Here is a 22,847-nt window from a genome sequence, read left to right as displayed (position 1 = left end):
TGTTATGTTACATAGTTACATAGTTAGTACGGTCGAAAAAAGACATATGTCCATCAAGTTCAACCAGGGAATTAAGGGGTAGGGGTGTGGCGCGATATTGGGGAAGGGATGAGATTTTATATTTCTTCATAAGCATTAATCTTATTTTGTCAATTAGGAACATTCAGCACCCACCCGCTATCAAGGCAGCTGCCTATCATGTCATGCCCTACCTGCACAGGTGTGCTGGCTACTCAAATGATCCAATTAAGGAGGCCATTTAGTCAGCAGCAGCAGAAGTCCTGTGCCTGGACGCTCCAACAGCGGCCAGACACAAGCAGAAGCAGAAGCAGCAGAAGCAGCAGCAGCACCACCTTTTGTTTTTTGGCTGCAGCAGCAGCAAGGCCCACAGGGCTGGCTAGCTGGCTAGCCAGCAAGCAGGTAGCAATGAAAGTAGGAATCTTTCTTTTTAACCCTGTAAGGGGGTGGTGCACTGTACCCGAAGATACTGCCATATCGGGTCAATGCATAGGGCGACGGAAGCAAGCTTCGAAATCGGCCCCCGTTCTCAAAAATCCATTTAATATATGGTCCCCAGATAGGGGACGTATCAGATATTAAACTGATAAGAACAGATACTACACTTGATCTTAGCCAAAAGGCCGAGAAGCGATAACCGTGAAAGGGGCGGGCCCAACAAGGTCCCCTTCATGGGCACTATCACTGCTTGCTGTCAGGGAGGCTGCCAGACAATTTTCCATGCACACTCTGGGCTGGGGGGCAGTCAACCACCAGTACACACAGCAGAACCTAAACCCATACCATTATTGCTAAGCAGCAAGACAGGGGCCCATTGCACTCCCACGGGGCCTTTTTAAATGCAATCCATAACCCGGATTTGCCAGGAACCCTTCTTACTCCTCCTACTTGCATGTGACACTGGGCTTAGGATCTGCATAGGAAACACACACACAAGCACACACCTACCTTTGTTGCCTGCAGATGCCTCCTTGGCTGTCCCCAAACGGTATCAAACCAACACCCACGGGAAGCTGTAAGCATAGAGGACATGCCTGCACCCCATTGGACTTACCTGTGTGGGTTAAATCCGGGTTATTTGACAACCTATGGCGGTGATGGTTCTGCTCAGGCAGAGCAGTGCTGATGCTCCTCATAAAGCTGTCGCTGCTGTGAAGGTTCTAGGTGACATCACAAATCCCTATGGTTACATACACAACAAAGCTGGGTTGTTGTTGTTTACACTCTGCAAGGCCTGTGGAAGTGAGTGACATCATAGCACTGTAGTTCTGAGGGTTCTAGATGGATGCAACAATCTCCTGTTGCTTCTATGAAGGCCATAATAGACGACATCACCAAACAGCTCCATAGTCACATACACAGCAAAGGAGAGATGTTGTTTACACCTAGTGATGTCAGTGGTATTGAGTGACATCACAGCACAGTGCTAAGGCTCCTGGGCCTGGACACAGCAGCGGCTGCAATATCTCAACGGAGAATACGTTTATATATATGTGTGTGTGTGCGCGTATATATATATATATATATATATATATATATATATATATATATATTTCTCCGCCGAAATCACTTTTAAACCCATTTCCACCTTTTTTTCCCTTCTCTTCCTCTTACTTTTTTTTCACGTTTTTTTACGTTTTTCTCCTTTTCGCCTCTTTTCTGGGCGTATTATTCTTCTTTTTCTTCTTTTTTTTCGTCTAATGCATACCCCATCAGTGCAGCAATGCTTATTCAATACCGCCAGCAGATGGAGACACTGGGGGATAATTTTCTAAGGATTTATACTGATTTTTCCTGTCTGAATTTGTCGCACAGAAAGTTGCAGGCCAAATATGTGTGACATTTCTGCGACTTTAGCTTCTAGAGCATTTTTACAACATTATACATAGGTGCTGAATACATAAAAAGCGACTGTTCAGCGACAGACAAGTCGCATCGGCTGAAAGTAGGCCAGAATGTCAGTCCATGTTGGAGCAGGTTTAGATACAGTCTAAAGTATAGATCTCAAAGTCTGTGCACAGAATTTAGCAAGGGCCTCGCACCTTCTGATGCATCAGGTAGGTGCACAATAGCATAGCCTAACCCTCTGTACTTTGGTCTATATTGATGCGGGACATAGACAGCCAGCTGATGACCAATCCATTAGTGCAATGGATGGCTGGAAGCATTTGTCTTTGCCTTTGCAATACCACAGAAGCAATGCATGGTCAATGTACAGCAATGACACACCTGTGTGAACAGCCAGGAGACACCCCCCCCCCCCCCCCATGTTATGTTACATAGTTACATAGTTAGTACGGTCGAAAAAAGACATATGTCCATCAAGTTCAACCAGGGAATTAAGGGGTAGGGGTGTGGCGCGATATTGGGGAAGGGATGAGATTTTATATTTCTTCATAAGCATTAATCTTATTTTGTCAATTAGGAACATTCAGCACCCACCCGCTATCAAGGCAGCTGCCTATCATGTCATGCCCTACCTGCACAGGTGTGCTGGCTACTCAAATGATCCAATTAAGGAGGCCATTTAGTCAGCAGCAGCAGAAGTCCTGTGCCTGGACGCTCCAACAGCGGCCAGACACAAGCAGAAGCAGAAGCAGCAGAAGCAGCAGCAGCACCACCTTTTGTTTTTTGGCTGCAGCAGCAGCAAGGCCCACAGGGCTGGCTAGCTGGCTAGCCAGCAAGCAGGTAGCAATGAAAGTAGGAATCTTTCTTTTTAACCCTGTAAGGGGGTGGTGCACTGTACCCGAAGATACTGCCATATCGGGTCAATGCATAGGGCGACGGAAGCAAGCTTCGAAATCGGCCCCCGTTCTCAAAAATCCATTTAATATATGGTCCCCAGATAGGGGACGTATCAGATATTAAACTGATAAGAACAGATTTTTTTTTTTTTTTTTAACTTGGCTACCCCTGAGGGGTATCTTTTTATTTAGAATTCATAACATTTTACAAAGTGCATTACGATTTATAAATATAATTTTTTTTCAATAAAAACAAATTTTGATAATAAAATCACATATAACAATAAAAGTTCACATAAATACAATCATAATACACTTAAAATGGGCACTTGGTGGCTTTACAAAAGGGCGTTCCATTCATTAAAATACCATTTTCTAGCTAATAAAGGATAATATTTCTTGTCTAATAAAAAGTACTGGTACATATCACTAAAACAAAGAGCTAAAACATCATTCACAGATAAAATCTCATGTTTAAAAAGTAAAATGTTTCTGGCATTCCATAGAGCTGCTTTAACACAGTTTATGATCTTCCATGCCATTGTCTCTTGAGTCCGTATTGGGCATTCCAGACATCCATAAAAAACAGCTGCAGAGTTTAAGTCCTTTATTTCTGTTATCTTCTTCACCAGAGGGAGTATTTTAGTCCATATCCTTTTTGCATAAAAACAAGTCCAGAAAAGGTGGTACACGGTCTCGGGTTCCTGGCAGCCCTCCCTCGGGCATACTGCAGTGTTGGCCATCCTTCTTCGGTGCTGGAATGCCCGGCATGGAAGACACTCGTGTATGCAGCTCCAGGCCAGATCTTTCTGTGAATTAAAAAGATAAATCATATTTGCCATCTTCCATATTTTCCTGCATTTCTCTTCATTAAAATTATTCACAGGGGCAATAAAACCACTTTCTTTAATATATTTTAACATTTTTTTGCTATTAGTTACTTCATTAATACTTTTTCCGTTAAAGTTGTACAAGTTGAAAATTTTCTCTAAAATCTTGTATTGTTGGGGAAGATTAAAAGCATAAGGACAGCTTAAAACAGTTTTAAACCACCCATTCCTCCTCATAAAAAAACCTGTATTAAAACGGATAAAATATGACCAGTAACTATCCTTAAAAAGTGTGCTAACACACATGCTAAAAAACTTGGTAAAAAGGAACGCCCTGATGTCGGGGAAGTCCTTTCCACCCATACCTTTTGGCATCATGACGATCTCTCTTCTTAATTTTTCACTCTTGGAGCTCCATAAAAAGGTAAAACATGCTTTAATAATTTTATTTAAAATCATTTCGGGGGGTGGAAAGACCATGCCAAGATACAATAAAATGGGTAAAACCTTCCCCTCCATCGTTAGCTTTCTCATGTTCCACATACAAATTTTTGTGTTTATTTTTTGAGCCACCAAGTCCCAGCTATTAAAACCATTGTTTGACTCACTGAAGGAGACCCCTAAAATCTGCACAGACTCAGACACAGGAATGGGTAAATCCCTTAAAAACAGTCCTCCTATATTTAAAACACTGCTTTTATTAAAATTTACCTTAAAACCGGAGGCACAACAAAAAAATTCAACTTGCTTTAGGGCTTTTTGAAGCGATGGGGTGTCCCTTCCAAGCACTGCCACATCGTCCATGTACCCCACTACTTTAGCCTCTAGTCCCCCTCCTCCCGGCAGGGGGACCCCTCTTATTTGCTTATCTCTCCTCAAGGTGCATAGTAGAGGCTCAAGCGCACATATGAAAAGTAGTGGGGACAAAGGACACCCCTGCTTCACTCCGGAATTTAAAATCACATCCTGTGTCTTAAAACCGTTAACTAAAATCTTGCTTGTGCAGTTTTTATAAAAGGCCTTAAGAGACAATAAAAAGCCTTCAGGTATACCCATTTTCTCTAAAACCTTAAAAAGATAAAAATGTGACACTCTGTCAAAAGCCTTCTCGAAGTCTAAGGATAAAATGGCTAGTTTTCCGTTTCTAGACTTTGTGTCACTAATCACATCTTTTAAAAGGTTAAGATTTTCCCATATGCTCCTCCCAGGCACCCCACAGACCTGATTTGAATGGATTATTTTCTCTATTACACTTTTTAATCTATTTGCGCACAGTTTTGCCATCACTTTGTAGTCACAGTTGAGGAGGGTGATTGGTCTCCAGTTCTTTAGATCTGACCGGTCTCCCTTTTTGAACAGCAGGGAGACATCACCCTTCCTCCATGAACCTGGGAGGGCTTTTGTTTTAAATACTTCTGTAAAAAGGGAAAAAAGGTCATCTTTTAAAACACCATAAAAAATGACATAAAACTCAATGGGTATACCGTCAGGACCAGGCACCTTACCGGATTTAAAACTCCTGATCGTCTCTAAAACCTCCTGTTCCGAGATCTCCCTCTGTAAAAGAGACTGGGACACAGGGTCTAAAACATTGGTAATCTCCTTCAATGAGTCATTCATAAAATCAATATCAATATTTTTTGTATTAAAAAGATCCGCATAAAATGAATGTACCCTTTTTAAAATACCCTGTACATCTTTTTCTCCTTGTATATTATCAATTAAAACCTTTTTATCCGTTACTTTCTTAAAAAAGTACCTGGAGCAGGTCTCGTTCTCTTCAAGGTGCTTTATTTTGGATCTGAAAATTATCTCTTTTCCCTTCTGCTCCAGGCACTGTTTTATTTCTTTTTTTAAGTCAGTAATTTCTCTATAAACCTCTATACCATTGTCTCTGAATTTGTACAGGGTTTGCAGACGGGTATTTAGAAGGGAGTAAAACTCACGCTTCTCTTTAGCTCTAGAGATCCCTACTCTAATAAAAAACTCTTTTATTTTTATTTTCATTTTCTCCCACCATATACTGATGGGAGTGTTAGGATCTCTTACCCGTCTGCAGTCCTTGTAGAAGTTGATAAAATCGGATAAAACCTGCGGATCTTCTAAAAGGGATACATTCATCTTCCAGGCATTCCTCCCAGTCTTTTTTCTAAAATCACTCTTCACCTTAAAAGATAAAAGTTTGTGATCAGAAAAAACATTGGTTAAAACATCACACTTAAAAGGCAGTACTTGATAAGAACAGAAGATAAAATCGATCCTGGAGCTGCAGTTTGCGTTGCTCCAGGTCACACCGTCTCTTTCTGGTAAAATACTATTGCATTTCTTAAAAACATCAGTAAGTCTAAAATCAATAATCATATTTTTTAACATAGAAGATGTTTTATCATAGTTTCTACTTACTGAATTGGTAAAACGGTGCTCCCCCCTTAAAATACAATTAAAATCACCTGCTAAAATAAGAGGTTCAGAATCATTGATAAAAAGGGGTAAAATCTCTAACATCCGTGCTCTATCATTTTTATTGGGTGAACCATAAAAATTTAAAAACTGCCATTTAATACCATCAATAAAAGCTTTAACCAATAAAATTCTGCCTGGTAAAATCTCATGAATAAAATCAATAAAAGCATTTCCTTTAAAAAGTATGGCGACCCCTGCTGATCTGGATTCGTTAGATCCAGACCAGACTGATGGACCGTGTACCCAATCTTTTTTATACTTTTCATAATTTAAACTATGCGGGATGCCGCACTCCTGCAGGAAAACCACAGAAGCAGCAAAAATAGACAAGTAGTTAAAAAGGGCAACCCGTTTCGCTCGTGAACTTATACTTCTTACATTCATAGACAATCCGGACAACTCAGCCATTGGAGATGTAAAAAAAAGGGAGGCTCAGATAACAAACTAAAAACCAGATTGCGCACTGGAGCTCTCGTTACCCCCCACCTCCGACTCTACCGTACACATAGAGGAAGCCGGAGAGGAACCACCATCGCTCGAGCAGCCCCCCTCTTCCAAGACCACAGGTGTATAGACGGAGTACATTGGTAAGAACAGCTTCTGGGCTCCATTCTCTTTTTCGGCGTCCACCTCTTGCCCCTCCATAGGGGTCGGGTGCGTACTTAGGTCCGTTTCCGGGACCTCGGAGATGGTCACCCCTGAAACCTCCTCCTGGCTGGGAGGAGGAGGGGTATCCACCGCTGGGACCTGTGGAGGAGCTTCACTTGGAGCCCCCGTCACGACAGGAACTTCCATCTGCTCCTCCTGGACCACCTCCGAGTCCGGACGCCCTTTGGAGCCCCTTCGTCTTTTCACCTTTGCTACTCCGTCCGGGTTTTCACACTCAGGGGGACCCCGAGCAGGAGGACCTTCCGGGGTGGAATCGGGCACCTCTCGCTCTTCCACCTTCTCTGAGGTATCTGCCCGATCCCCTCTCGCATTTCTCTTCCCCGGCCTCCTCTCATTTGGGGTCCCCCTTTCCACCTGTGCCTCTTTCTCCTGGGGTTCTTTTGGGGGGGCCGTGGTCTCCATCTCACAGCTTACCTCTTCTTGTGGGGGGTGCTCCTCCTCTCTGGCTTTTCCCCAGGCTGGTCTCCGGACGTCTCTCTTGGGTTGCCCTTGCTGTTCTGTGGTTTTTTTTGGTCTGTGGGGACAGAAAGCATACACGTGACCAAAGTGACGGCAAAAATTACATCTCAAACCCTTATCACATTTTTCTGTTTCATGTTGCATGCTTCCACATTTCTTACAGGAACTTTCACAATTTTCCTTTATGTGCCCATAACGTTGGCACCTTCTGCAGAAGTTTGGCATTCCCGCAAAAAAGAGGTCGCCACACACATTGTTTAATTTAAAACGAGCAGGCGGTAATAGTATCCCCCCTGGGAGGGTGGGGTCTTTGTTGCACGTGACTTGATATCGCCATTTTGAGGTCCAGACACCACAGTCGTTCATGATTTTTCCTCTGAACTCCACCTTTTTAAAGTAGGCTGCCAGGAACCCATCGATCTCTCTCTGATTTACAAAAGGGGAGTACATCTTCACGACAATCAACTTGGTTTCATCTAGGACGTGCTCGACAATTTGGATACCCTTAAGCCTCGGATCATCTTGCTTTGGAATTTTCATTACTGCATCTAAGAATACGCCTTCCCCTATGAAAGTGCAGTCGTAGATCCTCCGCTTAGGGTAATCCTGGATGGCCAAAATCTCTCGCTTACGAACATTAAGAATCTTGTCGAGCACGTCCTCTATCACGAACCTCATGCCACGTGCATCCGCCGCATCACCTGTGAGAATGACCCGCACAGTGTGTTTAATCCGGGCATAAGCCGGTACCGAACCAGGATCTAGATCTTCATCCATGGTTCATTCGTGTTTTGGTCTGGTTCTCTCCGCTCCAACCAACCAGCCAATTCGCTCAAACCTCTCTCCACCCAAAGGCTTTGAGAGGCGATCGCAACCCGTTACCCTGGGACTAAGCCCTCTCCCCAATAGCAACAAGTGGGTGAAGCCCAGGCAATAAACCTGGGCGATCCCACAAGGCCGAGGAGAGGGGTACCCGAGTACCTTCTGACCAGATCTCCTGTATTACTACACTTGATCTTAGCCAAAAGGCCGAGAAGCGATAACCGTGAAAGGGGCGGGCCCAACAAGGTCCCCTTCATGGGCACTATCACTGCTTGCTGTCAGGGAGGCTGCCAGACAATTTTCCATGCACACTCTGGGCTGGGGGGCAGTCAACCACCAGTACACACAGCAGAACCTAAACCCATACCATTATTGCTAAGCAGCAAGACAGGGGCCCATTGCACTCCCACGGGGCCTTTTTAAATGCAATCCATAACCCGGATTTGCCAGGAACCCTTCTTACTCCTCCTACTTGCATGTGACACTGGGCTTAGGATCTGCATAGGAAACACACACACAAGCACACACCTACCTTTGTTGCCTGCAGATGCCTCCTTGGCTGTCCCCAAACGGTATCAAACCAACACCCACGGGAAGCTGTAAGCATAGAGGACATGCCTGCACCCCATTGGACTTACCTGTGTGGGTTAAATCCGGGTTATTTGACAACCTATGGCGGTGATGGTTCTGCTCAGGCAGAGCAGTGCTGATGCTCCTCATAAAGCTGTCGCTGCTGTGAAGGTTCTAGGTGACATCACAAATCCCTATGGTTACATACACAACAAAGCTGGGTTGTTGTTGTTTACACTCTGCAAGGCCTGTGGAAGTGAGTGACATCATAGCACTGTAGTTCTGAGGGTTCAAGATGGATGCAACAATCTCCTGTTGCTTCTATGAAGGCCATAATAGACGACATCACCAAACAGCTCCATAGTCACATACACAGCAAAGGAGAGATGTTGTTTACACCTAGTGATGTCAGTGGTATTGAGTGACATCACAGCACAGTGCTAAGGCTCCTGGGCCTGGACACAGCAGCGGCTGCAATATCTCAACGGAGAATACGTTTATATCTATGTGTGTGTGTGCGCATATATATATATATATATATATATATATATATATATATATATATATATTTCTCCGCCGAAATCACTTTTAAACCCATTTCCACCTTTTTTTCCCTTCTCTTCCTCTTACTTTTTTTTCACGTTTTTTTACGTTTTTCTCCTTTTCGCCTCTTTTCTGGGCGTATTATTCTTCTTTTTCTTCTTTTTTTTCGTCTAATGCATACCCCATCAGTGCAGCAATGCTTATTCAATACCGCCAGCAGATGGAGACACTGGGGGATCATTTTCTAAGGATTTATACTGATTTTTCCTGTCTGAATTTGTCGCACAGAAAGTTGCAGGCCAAATATGTGTGACATTTCTGCGACTTTAGCTTCTAGAGCATTTTTACAACATTATACATAGGTGCTGAATACATAAAAAGCGACTGTTCAGCGACAGACAAGTCGCATCGGCTGAAAGTAGGCCAGAATGTCAGTCCATGTTGGAGCAGGTTTAGATACAGTCTAAAGCATAGATCTCAAAGTCTGTGCACAGAATTTAGCAAGGGCCTCGCACCTTCTGATGCATCAGGTAGGTGCACAATAGCATAGCCTAACCCTCTGTACTTTGGTCTATATTGATGCGGGACATAGACAGCCAGCTGATGACCAATCCATTAGTGCAATGGATGGCTGGAAGCATTTGTCTTTGCCTTTGCAATACCACAGAAGCAATGCATGGTCAATGTACAGCAATGACACACCTGTGTGAACAGCCAGGAGACCCCCCCCCCCCCCCCCCCATGTTATGTTACATAGTTACATAGTTAGTACGGTCGAAAAAAGACATATGTCCATCAAGTTCAACCAGGGAATTAAGGGGTAGGGGTGTGGCGCGATATTGGGGAAGGGATGAGATTTTATATTTCTTCATAAGCATTAATCTTATTTTGTCAATTAGGAACATTCAGCACCCACCCGCTATCAAGGCAGCTGCCTATCATGTCATGCCCTACCTGCACAGGTGTGCTGGCTACTCAAATGATCCAATTAAGGAGGCCATTTAGTCAGCAGCAGCAGAAGTCCTGTGCCTGGACGCTCCAACAGGGGCCAGACACAAGCAGAAGCAGAAGCAGCAGAAGCAGCAGCAGCACCACCTTTTGTTTTTTGGCTGCAGCAGCAGCAAGGCCCACAGGGCTGGCTAGCTGGCTAGCCAGCAAGCAGGTAGCAATGAAAGTAGGAATCTTTCTTTTTAACCCTGTAAGGGGGTGGTGCACTGTACCCGAAGATACTGCCATATCGGGTCAATGCATAGGGCGACGGAAGCAAGCTTCGAAATCGGCCCCCGTTCTCAAAAATCCATTTAATATATGGTCCCCAGATAGGGGACGTATCAGATATTAAACTGATAAGAACAGATACTACACTTGATCTTAGCCAAAAGGCCGAGAAGCGATAACCGTGAAAGGGGCGGGCCCAACAAGGTCCCCTTCATGGGCACTATCACTGCTTGCTGTCAGGGAGGCTGCCAGACAATTTTCCATGCACACTCTGGGCTGGGGGGCAGTCAACCACCAGTACACACAGCAGAACCTAAACCCATACCATTATTGCTAAGCAGCAAGACAGGGGCCCATTGCACTCCCACGGGGCCTTTTTAAATGCAATCCATAACCCGGATTTGCCAGGAACCCTTCTTACTCCTCCTACTTGCATGTGACACTGGGCTTAGGATCTGCATAGGAAACACACACACAAGCACACACCTACCTTTGTTGCCTGCAGATGCCTCCTTGGCTGTCCCCAAACGGTATCAAACCAACACCCACGGGAAGCTGTAAGCATAGAGGACATGCCTGCACCCCATTGGACTTACCTGTGTGGGTTAAATCCGGGTTATTTGACAACCTATGGCGGTGATGGTTCTGCTCAGGCAGAGCAGTGCTGATGCTCCTCATAAAGCTGTCGCTGCTGTGAAGGTTCTAGGTGACATCACAAATCCCTATGGTTACATACACAACAAAGCTGGGTTGTTGTTGTTTACACTCTGCAAGGCCTGTGGAAGTGAGTGACATCATAGCACTGTAGTTCTGAGGGTTCAAGATGGATGCAACAATCTCCTGTTGCTTCTATGAAGGCCGTAATAGACGACATCACCAAACAGCTCCATAGTCACATACACAGCAAAGGAGAGATGTTGTTTACACCTAGTGATGTCAGTGGTATTGAGTGACATCACAGCACAGTGCTAAGGCTCCTGGGCCTGGACACAGCAGCGGCTGCAATATCTCAACGGAGAATACGTTTATATATATGTGTGTGTGTGCGCGTATATATATATATATATATATATATATATATATATATATATATTTCTCCGCCGAAATCACTTTTAAACCCATTTCCACCTTTTTTTCCCTTCTCTTCCTCTTACTTTTTTTTCACGTTTTTTTACGTTTTTCTCCTTTTCGCCTCTTTTCTGGGCGTATTATTCTTCTTTTTCTTCTTTTTTTTCGTCTAATGCATACCCCATCAGTGCAGCAATGCTTATTCAATACCGCCAGCAGATGGAGACACTGGGGGATCATTTTCTAAGGATTTATACTGATTTTTCCTGTCTGAATTTGTCGCACAGAAAGTTGCAGGCCAAATATGTGTGACATTTCTGCGACTTTAGCTTCTAGAGCATTTTTACAACATTATACATAGGTGCTGAATACATAAAAAGCGACTGTTCAGCGACAGACAAGTCGCATCGGCTGAAAGTAGGCCAGAATGTCAGTCCATGTTGGAGCAGGTTTAGATACAGTCTAAAGCATAGATCTCAAAGTCTGTGCACAGAATTTAGCAAGGGCCTCGCACCTTCTGATGCATCAGGTAGGTGCACAATAGCATAGCCTAACCCTCTGTACTTTGGTCTATATTGATGCGGGACATAGACAGCCAGCTGATGACCAATCCATTAGTGCAATGGATGGCTGGAAGCATTTGTCTTTGCCTTTGCAATACCACAGAAGCAATGCATGGTCAATGTACAGCAATGACACACCTGTGTGAACAGCCAGGAGACCCCCCCCCCCCCCCCCCCATGTTATGTTACATAGTTACATAGTTAGTACGGTCGAAAAAAGACATATGTCCATCAAGTTCAACCAGGGAATTAAGGGGTAGGGGTGTGGCGCGATATTGGGGAAGGGATGAGATTTTATATTTCTTCATAAGCATTAATCTTATTTTGTCAATTAGGAACATTCAGCACCCACCCGCTATCAAGGCAGCTGCCTATCATGTCATGCCCTACCTGCACAGGTGTGCTGGCTACTCAAATGATCCAATTAAGGAGGCCATTTAGTCAGCAGCAGCAGAAGTCCTGTGCCTGGACGCTCCAACAGGGGCCAGACACAAGCAGAAGCAGAAGCAGCAGAAGCAGCAGAAGCAGCAGCAGCACCACCTTTTGTTTTTTGGCTGCAGCAGCAGCAAGGCCCACAGGGCTGGCTAGCTGGCTAGCCAGCAAGCAGGTAGCAATGAAAGTAGGAATCTTTCTTTTTAACCCTGTAAGGGGGTGGTGCACTGTACCCGAAGATACTGCCATATCGGGTCAATGCATAGGGCGACGGAAGCAAGCTTCGAAATCGGCCCCCGTTCTCAAAAATCCATTTAATATATGGTCCCCAGATAGGGGACGTATCAGATATTAAACTGATAAGAACAGATACTACACTTGATCTTAGCCAAAAGGCCGAGAAGCGATAACCGTGAAAGGGGCGGGCCCAACAAGGTCCCCTTCATGGGCACTATCACTGCTTGCTGTCAGGGAGGCTGCCAGACAATTTTCCATGCACACTCTGGGCTGGGGGGCAGTCAACCACCAGTACACACAGCAGAACCTAAACCCATACCATTATTGCTAAGCAGCAAGACAGGGGCCCATTGCACTCCCACGGGGCCTTTTTAAATGCAATCCATAACCCGGATTTGCCAGGAACCCTTCTTACTCCTCCTACTTGCATGTGACACTGGGCTTAGGATCTGCATAGGAAACACACACACAAGCACACACCTACCTTTGTTGCCTGCAGATGCCTCCTTGGCTGTCCCCAAACGGTATCAAACCAACACCCACGGGAAGCTGTAAGCATAGAGGACATGCCTGCACCCCATTGGACTTACCTGTGTGGGTTAAATCCGGGTTATTTGACAACCTATGGCGGTGATGGTTCTGCTCAGGCAGAGCAGTGCTGATGCTCCTCATAAAGCTGTCGCTGCTGTGAAGGTTCTAGGTGACATCACAAATCCCTATGGTTACATACACAACAAAGCTGGGTTGTTGTTGTTTACACTCTGCAAGGCCTGTGGAAGTGAGTGACATCATAGCACTGTAGTTCTGAGGGTTCTAGATGGATGCAACAATCTCCTGTTGCTTCTATGAAGGCCGTAATAGACGACATCACCAAACAGCTCCATAGTCACATACACAGCAAAGGAGAGATGTTGTTTACACCTAGTGATGTCAGTGGTATTGAGTGACATCACAGCACAGTGCTAAGGCTCCTGGGCCTGGACACAGCAGCGGCTGCAATATCTCAACGGAGAATACGTTTATATCTATGTGTGTGTGTGCGCATATATATATATATATATATATATATATATATATATATATATATAATTCTCCGCCAAAATCACTTTTAAACCCATTTCCACCTTTTTTTCCCTTCTCTTCCTCTTACTTTTTTTTCACGTTTTTTTACGTTTTTCTCCTTTTCGCCTCTTTTCTGGGCGTATTATTCTTCTTTTTCTTCTTTTTTTTCGTCTAATGCATACCCCATCAGTGCAGCAATGCTTATTCAATACCGCCAGCAGATGGAGACACTGGGGGATCATTTTCTAAGGATTTATACTGATTTTTCCTGTCTGAATTTGTCGCACAGAAAGTTGCAGGCCAAATATGTGTGACATTTCTGCGACTTTAGCTTCTAGAGCATTTTTACAACATTATACATAGGTGCTGAATACATAAAAAGCGACTGTTCAGCGACAGACAAGTCGCATCGGCTGAAAGTAGGCCAGAATGTCAGTCCATGTTGGAGCAGGTTTAGATACAGTCTAAAGCATAGATCTCAAAGTCTGTGCACAGAATTTAGCAAGGGCCTCGCACCTCCTGATGCATCAGGTAGGTGCACAATAGCATAGCCTAACCCTCTGTACTTTGGTCTATATTGATGCGGGACATAGACAGCCAGCTGATGACCAATCCATTAGTGCAATGGATGGCTGGAAGCATTTGTCTTTGCCTTTGCAATACCACAGAAGCAATGCATGGTCAATGTACAGCAATGACACACCTGTGTGAACAGCCAGGAGACCCCCCCCCCCATGTTATGTTACATAGTTACATAGTTAGTACGGTCGAAAAAAGACATATGTCCATCAAGTTCAACCAGGGAATTAAGGGGTAGGGGTGTGGCGCGATATTGGGGAAGGGATGAGATTTTATATTTCTTCATAAGCATTAATCTTATTTTGTCAATTAGGAACATTCAGCACCCACCCGCTATCAAGGCAGCTGCCTATCATGTCATGCCCTACCTGCACAGGTGTGCTGGCTACTCAAATGATCCAATTAAGGAGGCCATTTAGTCAGCAGCAGCAGAAGTCCTGTGCCTGGACGCTCCAACAGGGGCCAGACACAAGCAGAAGCAGAAGCAGCAGAAGCAGCAGCAGCACCACCTTTTGTTTTTTGGCTGCAGCAGCAGCAAGGCCCACAGGGCTGGCTAGCTGGCTAGCCAGCAAGCAGGTAGCAATGAAAGTAGGAATCTTTCTTTTTAACCCTGTAAGGGGGTGGTGCACTGTACCCGAAGATACTGCCATATCGGGTCAATGCATAGGGCGACGGAAGCAAGCTTCGAAATCGGCCCCCGTTCTCAAAAATCCATTTAATATATGGTCCCCAGATAGGGGACGTATCAGATATTAAACTGATAAGAACAGATTTTTTTTTTTTTTTTTTTTTTTTTATAAACCTTCAGGTTTAGACTAAACACCACTTAGATAATGCGTCATTTTTGACTCATGGTGAAGTCTAACTCATCATTAGGTCATTCTTTATTTGTTCAAAGCAAATTCAAAACAAATTCAAATACCATCACCATTACACCCTTACAACATGTCTCCACTTCAAAAATTTCCATATCCCCTCTGCATCTATTTCACCTAATTTCTTTTTATCACGTAAATAAACGGTGTACAACCTATCCAGAATCATTCTTAAACTTCCTTCCACAGTCACATCTTTTCTCTTAAACACATATAAATTTCTAACATCCCACAAGACTTCCTTCACAATCGCCAACAACACAAACAACACCCTTTCATTCTTTCTTCCAATCATACTAAGACCAAACATCACAACCTCATATGAGAACCTATTTATCCCAGTCAACTCCTTACACAACGGACCTATCCCTCTCCATACATTCTGAGCCATGTCACAATTCCAAATCACATGCATCACACTTTCAACCCCACTACAATCTTCCCTCGGACATATTTCACTCCTTCCAATACCTCTATTCCTTTGGAACTCTCTTACTGGTAGGGCTCCATTCAAACACTGCCATCCTATCTCTCTCTGTCTATTTGATATTCCATCTGTCATTAAACTCTTCCACACCTTAGACACATCCTGGCCTCTTACCATATTAATCGGACACTCCACCTCACTTGCGGCGACATACCCAAACACATTCTTCTTACTTTCAAACAACTCCTTTCTCACACCAATCAACCTATAACTCTCCAAAAACTTTTCCACATACAAATACCAACTCGGGCACACAAACGCATAAGGCACTCTCAAATCTCTCTCCAGCCAACCTAATTTGCATAACACACGCCCACCTAAATATCTCAACATACATGCAAAATTCTTTTCTCCTCTCATCATCCTTCTAACCGCAAACACCACATTCACCCCCAAATACACATCTAGATTTGGAAATCCCATTCCACCCTTACTACCATCCTTCATCACAACTTCTCTCCTCACTCTTTCCACTTTTGTACCCCAAAAAAACACAAACAAAATTCTTTTTAACTTCCTTAAAACCATATAACTTGGCGGAAACACTATTGCCACATACAATAAAATAGGCAATATTACACTTTTCACAACCAGCACTTTCCCAACCATAGACAAATCTCTCAACCTCCAAAGACTCAATTTTTTGGACACTCTCTTCTCTACATCATCCCAACTTTCTCTCCCATCCAATCTTTCATCCATTTTAACACCTAAAACCTGAATACCACCTTCAATATTCTTCATACCCACATCCTCACTTCCTTGCATACTACCAAAACATTTATACTCACTTTTGTCCCAATTCACCTTAAACCCAGACGCTCCACAAAACAATCCAACTAGTAACTTTGCCCTTCTCATAACAGCCACAGACTCTCCCAAAATACACACATCATCCATGTAGGCCAAAACTTTGACTTCTCTCCCACCACTCCCTGGAATTTTTAACCCTCTAACACACTTATCCCGCCGCAACATCTCTAATAATGGCTCCATAGCACATATAAAAGCCATAGGGGACAACGGACAACCCTGCCTTACACCAGAACATACTTTCACCTTCTCAGACATCCAACCATTTATCAAAACCTTACTATATACTCCATCATACAGCATCCTTACAACATTTACAAAATCACCCGGGAATCCCATTCTCACTAATACTCTAAACAAAAACCTATGTGACAGACGATCAAACGCCTTTTCAAAATCTATCGACATCACTCTAACCTCCTGTTTCCTACTCATACTATCCCATAACAAATCTCTCAACAAACACAAATTTTCATTTATTCTTCTCCCAGGCACTCCACACACTTGTTCTTCTCCAATCACCTGCTCAACCACATCTCTCATCCTATTTGTAATTATTTTAGCAAACACCTTATAATCTACATTCAACAAAGTTATCGGCCTCCAATTCCTCACATCATTCACATCACCTTTCTTATAAATCAACACAACCACTCCACTCTTCATACTTTCCACCATTCTCTCCTTCCTCCACATATACCTATACACTTCCACCAAATCATCCTTCACAACATCCCAAATCCAAGCATAAAATTCAACAGGCAACCCATCCTCTCCAGGCGTTTTATTTCTTGACATACTATCCACAGTCCTCTTCACTTCCTCCTCTCCAATCTCTCTCATCAGAGTCCCATATTCACTACCATCCACCCTCTTATCAAGCACTCTCAACACTTCATCCTGCAAGTCCTCTTCACAATCTTTTACCGCATACAACTCTTCATAAAAATTTTTAACCACTCCCAACACAGCTTTACCTTTAACCAGACAGCCATCATCATCATACACTCTTACCATATCCTCTCTCTTCCCAATAACTTTTTTAAAGAAATATCTCGAACATTTCTCATCTTTCTCTAACTTATCAAGTTTTGCTTGATACATCAACTCTTTACCTTTCTCATTCAACCAATTTTTTAGATCACTCTTCACAACCTCAATCTGCTCACCCACACTCCAGCCATACTTCTTTAACTTATTGAGAAACACCAATCTTTTATTCAACCATTCATACTTCTTCTTCCTCCCAGCATTCCGCTTATATCCCTCTCTTTTAAAGAAAACTTTTGTTTGACCCTTAACCCATTCCCACCAACACAATATATCAGGAAAATCATTCTTTTTCTTACACCAACCCCTATACTTATTAACATATCTATCATACACTCCTTCCACTTCCAACAATTTAACATTTAATTTCCATACACCCCTCCCACTCACACAATCTGCATCCAATACTAACTCACAACACACATACTCATGATCTGAATATCCTACTTTTTCTTGCATATAATTCTTACATAACACACCCTTAGACACAAAACACATATCAAGTCTGGAACTATGACTTCCACTATCAGAATAATATGTATCTAACAAAGGACACACTCCACACGCTTCAGCCACATCCTTTAACTTAAAGTCACACACCATACTTTTAAGAATATTCCCAGATACATCCACATTCCCCTCAATTTCACAATTGAAATCCCCCACCCACACCAAAGGTATTTTACCCGGCAGAAACCTCTTAATTACCTCCAACAACCCCACCCGCTCCTCCCTCCTTACCGGCGCATACACATTTATCAACCTAAATTTAACCCCCTGCACCTTAACCTCCACCATGATACACCTCCCCTCCTCTATTACCACATAACTACAAACTTCAAACCTAAAGCTCTTAAAAAGCACCCCTACCCCATCATTCCTATTATGCCCAGACACCGACCAAACAGCAGGACCATAAGCCCATTCTCCCTTCCCCGGAATATCATTTAGCCCACATTCCTGCAAACAAATAATGTCCGCTTTTTTCCCTGCCAAGTCCTCCAAAATTACTGTCCTTCTGACTTTACTTCTAAAGACTCTAACGTTTATAGAACCGACTAAAAAAGACATACCACTATCTTAACAACCCTAAGGAAGAATTTGACAGAAAAGAAGAAAGTTATTTAGGTAGCTTTCCTCAGCGGTGTGGGAGAAGCTTCTCCCGCAGAGCACGCATCCATGTCGCTCTCAGATAGCGGTTGATACCGATTGTCCGTAGCCACCAGCGTCGACTCCATCTGTCCACCAGAAAGCTTCCTGGCCGTCTTCTTGGGGGGACGAAAAAGATCAAAGTCATCCTCTCTCTCTCTATGTCTCTCCTCACGGTCTTCACCCTCAGAAGAAGACCACTCTTCAATTTGCGGCGACTCCTCAGCCGGGGGACTGGGAGCATCCTCAATCTCCCCTTCTTCCACTTGCACCGCCATTTGCTCCTCCTCCACCACCACTTGCTCCTCCACCACCTTCACTTGCTCCTCTACCACCACAGGACTCTGTACCTCTCCAATAATAACGCTCTCTCTTGCAGGAACCACTGCAGCCGCAGCTGCAGCTGCCCTCCTCCTCTCCACCATTTCCTCTTCCATTCTCCTCTCCTCCTCCCTCCTCTTCAACACTGGACAGTTCTTGTACACATGGCCAGCTTCCCCACATAGGTCACAGGTCCTCGGGTGTGGACATGCACCCGCCTCATGCCCCGGTTGCTTACAGTTCCTGCATTTCTTACTGCCAGGGCAGGCCTCCTTCACATGTCCAAACAATAGACAATTTCTACAGAAAGATGGCTGTCCGTAGTAATAGAGATAACCTCTGAAACCAGCAATGGTAAAGTTCGCCGGAGGGTGCTTAACGCCTCCAATGCAATCTCCATCAAGCCGCAACTTCACAAAGAACTTATACGTGCCATTAAATACACCAATGCTGCTTGTCTGCTTAGTACCACCAGCAATAGACTCACAATAGATGCTCAAGAAGTTCTTAATCATAGAGACATCAACAAACGGATTGTACATGTGGATAAACAAAGTCTTTGTCCCCATTTCAAAAAGGGGATAAAAGGACACATCCCGCAAAACCTCACTTCCACTGTTCCGTTTTAAGCACTCATAAAAGTTCTGGCAGTCAGCATCATATAAGAAGGACACGTCATAAATACCTTGGCGCTTGTTCTCCTGGACACAAAAGAGGTCGCTCAAGGAAAATCCTGCCAGTCGCTCCACAATGGTATGGCCGATGTATTCAATGCTGTTTCTTAGACGATCCGTGGTTAGCACCTTGATGCGTACGGTCTTCTCCACTGCAGACATGTTGGATCCAGCCATCTTTCCAAATCTGTCAGTAACGAGTACCACAGTCTTGATCACCTACGCAGCTAGTCGCGGCGCAGTTCACTCGCACCCTCAGCGCCGACCGAGGCAATAAACCCCGATCTTAGCCAAAAGGCCGAGAAGCGATAACCGTGAAAGGGGCGGGCCCAACAAGGTCCCCTTCATGGGCACTATCACTGCTTGCTGTCAGGGAGGCTGCCAGACAATTTTCCATGCACACTCTGGGCTGGGGGGCAGTCAACCACCAGTACACACAGCAGAACCTAAACCCATACCATTATTGCTAAGCAGCAAGACAGGGGCCCATTGCACTCCCACGGGGCCTTTTTAAATGCAATCCATAACCCGGATTTGCCAGGAACCCTTCTTACTCCTCCTACTTGCATGTGACACTGGGCTTAGGATCTGCATAGGAAACACACACACAAGCACACACCTACCTTTGTTGCCTGCAGATGCCTCCTTGGCTGTCCCCAAACGGTATCAAACCAACACCCACGGGAAGCTGTAAGCATAGAGGACATGCCTGCACCCCATTGGACTTACCTGTGTGGGTTAAATCCGGGTTATTTGACAACCTATGGCGGTGATGGTTCTGCTCAGGCAGAGCAGTGCTGATGCTCCTCATAAAGCTGTCGCTGCTGTGAAGGTTCTAGGTGACATCACAAATCCCTATGGTTACATACACAACAAAGCTGGGTTGTTGTTGTTTACACTCTGCAAGGCCTGTGGAAGTGAGTGACATCATAGCACTGTAGTTCTGAGGGTTCAAGATGGATGCAACAATCTCCTGTTGCTTCTATGAAGGCCGTAATAGACGACATCACCAAACAGCTCCATAGTCACATACACAGCAAAGGAGAGATGTTGTTTACACCTAGTGATGTCAGTGGTATTGAGTGACATCACAGCACAGTGCTAAGGCTCCTGGGCCTGGACACAGCAGCGGCTGCAATATCTCAACGGAGAATACGTTTATATCTATGTGTGTGTGTGCGCATATATATATATATATATATATATATATATATATATTTCTCCGCCGAAATCACTTTTAAACCCATTTCCACCTTTTTTTCCCTTCTCTTCCTCTTACTTTTTTTTCACGTTTTTTTACGTTTTTCTCCTTTTCGCCTCTTTTCTGGGCGTATTATTCTTCTTTTTCTTCTTTTTTTTCGTCTAATGCATACCCCATCAGTGCAGCAATGCTTATTCAATACCGCCAGCAGATGGAGACACTGGGGGATCATTTTCTAAGGATTTATACTGATTTTTCCTGTCTGAATTTGTCGCACAGAAAGTTGCAGGCCAAATATGTGTGACATTTCTGCGACTTTAGCTTCTAGAGCATTTTTACAACATTATACATAGGTGCTGAATACATAAAAAGCGACTGTTCAGCGACAGACAAGTCGCATCGGCTGAAAGTAGGCCAGAATGTCAGTCCATGTTGGAGCAGGTTTAGATACAGTCTAAAGCATAGATCTCAAAGTCTGTGCACAGAATTTAGCAAGGGCCTCGCACCTTCTGATGCATCAGGTAGGTGCACAATAGCATAGCCTAACCCTCTGTACTTTGGTCTATATTGATGCGGGACATAGACAGCCAGCTGATGACCAATCCATTAGTGCAATGGATGGCTGGAAGCATTTGTCTTTGCCTTTGCAATACCACAGAAGCAATGCATGGTCAATGTACAGCAATGACACACCTGTGTGAACAGCCAGGAGACCCCCCCCCCCCCCCCCCCCCATGTTATGTTACATAGTTACATAGTTAGTACGGTCGAAAAAAGACATATGTCCATCAAGTTCAACCAGGGAATTAAGGGGTAGGGGTGTGGCGCGATATTGGGGAAGGGATGAGATTTTATATTTCTTCATAAGCATTAATCTTATTTTGTCAATTAGGAACATTCAGCACCCACCCGCTATCAAGGCAGCTGCCTATCATGTCATGCCCTACCTGCACAGGTGTGCTGGCTACTCAAATGATCCAATTAAGGAGGCCATTTAGTCAGCAGCAGCAGAAGTCCTGTGCCTGGACGCTCCAACAGGGGCCAGACACAAGCAGAAGCAGAAGCAGCAGAAGCAGCAGCAGCACCACCTTTTGTTTTTTGGCTGCAGCAGCAGCAAGGCCCACAGGGCTGGCTAGCTGGCTAGCCAGCAAGCAGGTAGCAATGAAAGTAGGAATCTTTCTTTTTAACCCTGTAAGGGGGTGGTGCACTGTACCCGAAGATACTGCCATATCGGGTCAATGCATAGGGCGACGGAAGCAAGCTTCGAAATCGGCCCCCGTTCTCAAAAATCCATTTAATATATGGTCCCCAGATAGGGGACGTATCAGATATTAAACTGATAAGAACAGATACTACACTTGATCTTAGCCAAAAGGCCGAGAAGCGATAACCGTGAAAGGGGCGGGCCCAACAAGGTCCCCTTCATGGGCACTATCACTGCTTGCTGTCAGGGAGGCTGCCAGACAATTTTCCATGCACACTCTGGGCTGGGGGGCAGTCAACCACCAGTACACACAGCAGAACCTAAACCCATACCATTATTGCTAAGCAGCAAGACAGGGGCCCATTGCACTCCCACGGGGCCTTTTTAAATGCAATCCATAACCCGGATTTGCCAGGAACCCTTCTTACTCCTCCTACTTGCATGTGACACTGGGCTTAGGATCTGCATAGGAAACACACACACAAGCACACACCTACCTTTGTTGCCTGCAGATGCCTCCTTGGCTGTCCCCAAACGGTATCAAACCAACACCCACGGGAAGCTGTAAGCATAGAGGACATGCCTGCACCCCATTGGACTTACCTGTGTGGGTTAAATCCGGGTTATTTGACAACCTATGGCGGTGATGGTTCTGCTCAGGCAGAGCAGTGCTGATGCTCCTCATAAAGCTGTCGCTGCTGTGAAGGTTCTAGGTGACATCACAAATCCCTATGGTTACATACACAACAAAGCTGGGTTGTTGTTGTTTACACTCTGCAAGGCCTGTGGAAGTGAG

At 44.5% G+C, this 22,847-nt stretch overlaps 6 non-coding genes and 1 pseudogene across 6 annotated transcripts; all 7 read right to left on the bottom strand.

Moving 5' to 3' along the window:
• Positions 1–462: 462 nt before the first annotated feature.
• LOC130311628 (U2 spliceosomal RNA) lies at positions 463–653 on the bottom strand. Its single transcript, XR_008859947.1, has one exon. It is a non-coding gene; the product is annotated as a U2 spliceosomal RNA (small nuclear RNA).
• Positions 654–2,748: 2,095 nt separating this feature from the next.
• LOC130311636 (U2 spliceosomal RNA) lies at positions 2,749–2,942 on the bottom strand. The gene has a single exon (XR_008859955.1). It is a non-coding gene; the product is annotated as a U2 spliceosomal RNA (small nuclear RNA).
• Positions 2,943–8,091: 5,149 nt separating this feature from the next.
• Positions 8,092–8,224, bottom strand: LOC130311639 (U2 spliceosomal RNA; annotated as a pseudogene).
• A 2,098-nt stretch (positions 8,225–10,322) lies between these two features.
• LOC130311627 (U2 spliceosomal RNA) lies at positions 10,323–10,513 on the bottom strand. The gene has a single exon (XR_008859946.1). It is a non-coding gene; the product is annotated as a U2 spliceosomal RNA (small nuclear RNA).
• A 2,103-nt stretch (positions 10,514–12,616) lies between these two features.
• On the bottom strand, positions 12,617–12,807 carry LOC130311626 (U2 spliceosomal RNA). The gene has a single exon (XR_008859945.1). It is a non-coding gene; the product is annotated as a U2 spliceosomal RNA (small nuclear RNA).
• A 2,088-nt stretch (positions 12,808–14,895) lies between these two features.
• Positions 14,896–15,082, bottom strand: LOC130311637 (U2 spliceosomal RNA). Its single transcript, XR_008859956.1, has one exon. It is a non-coding gene; the product is annotated as a U2 spliceosomal RNA (small nuclear RNA).
• Positions 15,083–22,044: 6,962 nt separating this feature from the next.
• On the bottom strand, positions 22,045–22,235 carry LOC130311625 (U2 spliceosomal RNA). Its single transcript, XR_008859944.1, has one exon. It is a non-coding gene; the product is annotated as a U2 spliceosomal RNA (small nuclear RNA).
• Positions 22,236–22,847: the final 612 nt, after the last annotated feature.

This window comes from Hyla sarda, unplaced genomic scaffold (genome assembly GCF_029499605.1).
Source record: "Hyla sarda isolate aHylSar1 unplaced genomic scaffold, aHylSar1.hap1 scaffold_1651, whole genome shotgun sequence".
NCBI classification, from domain to species: Eukaryota; Metazoa; Chordata; class Amphibia; order Anura; family Hylidae; genus Hyla; species Hyla sarda.
Note: the sequence above shows the minus strand (reverse complement) of the source record. Positions and strands in the feature narration are given on the sequence as shown.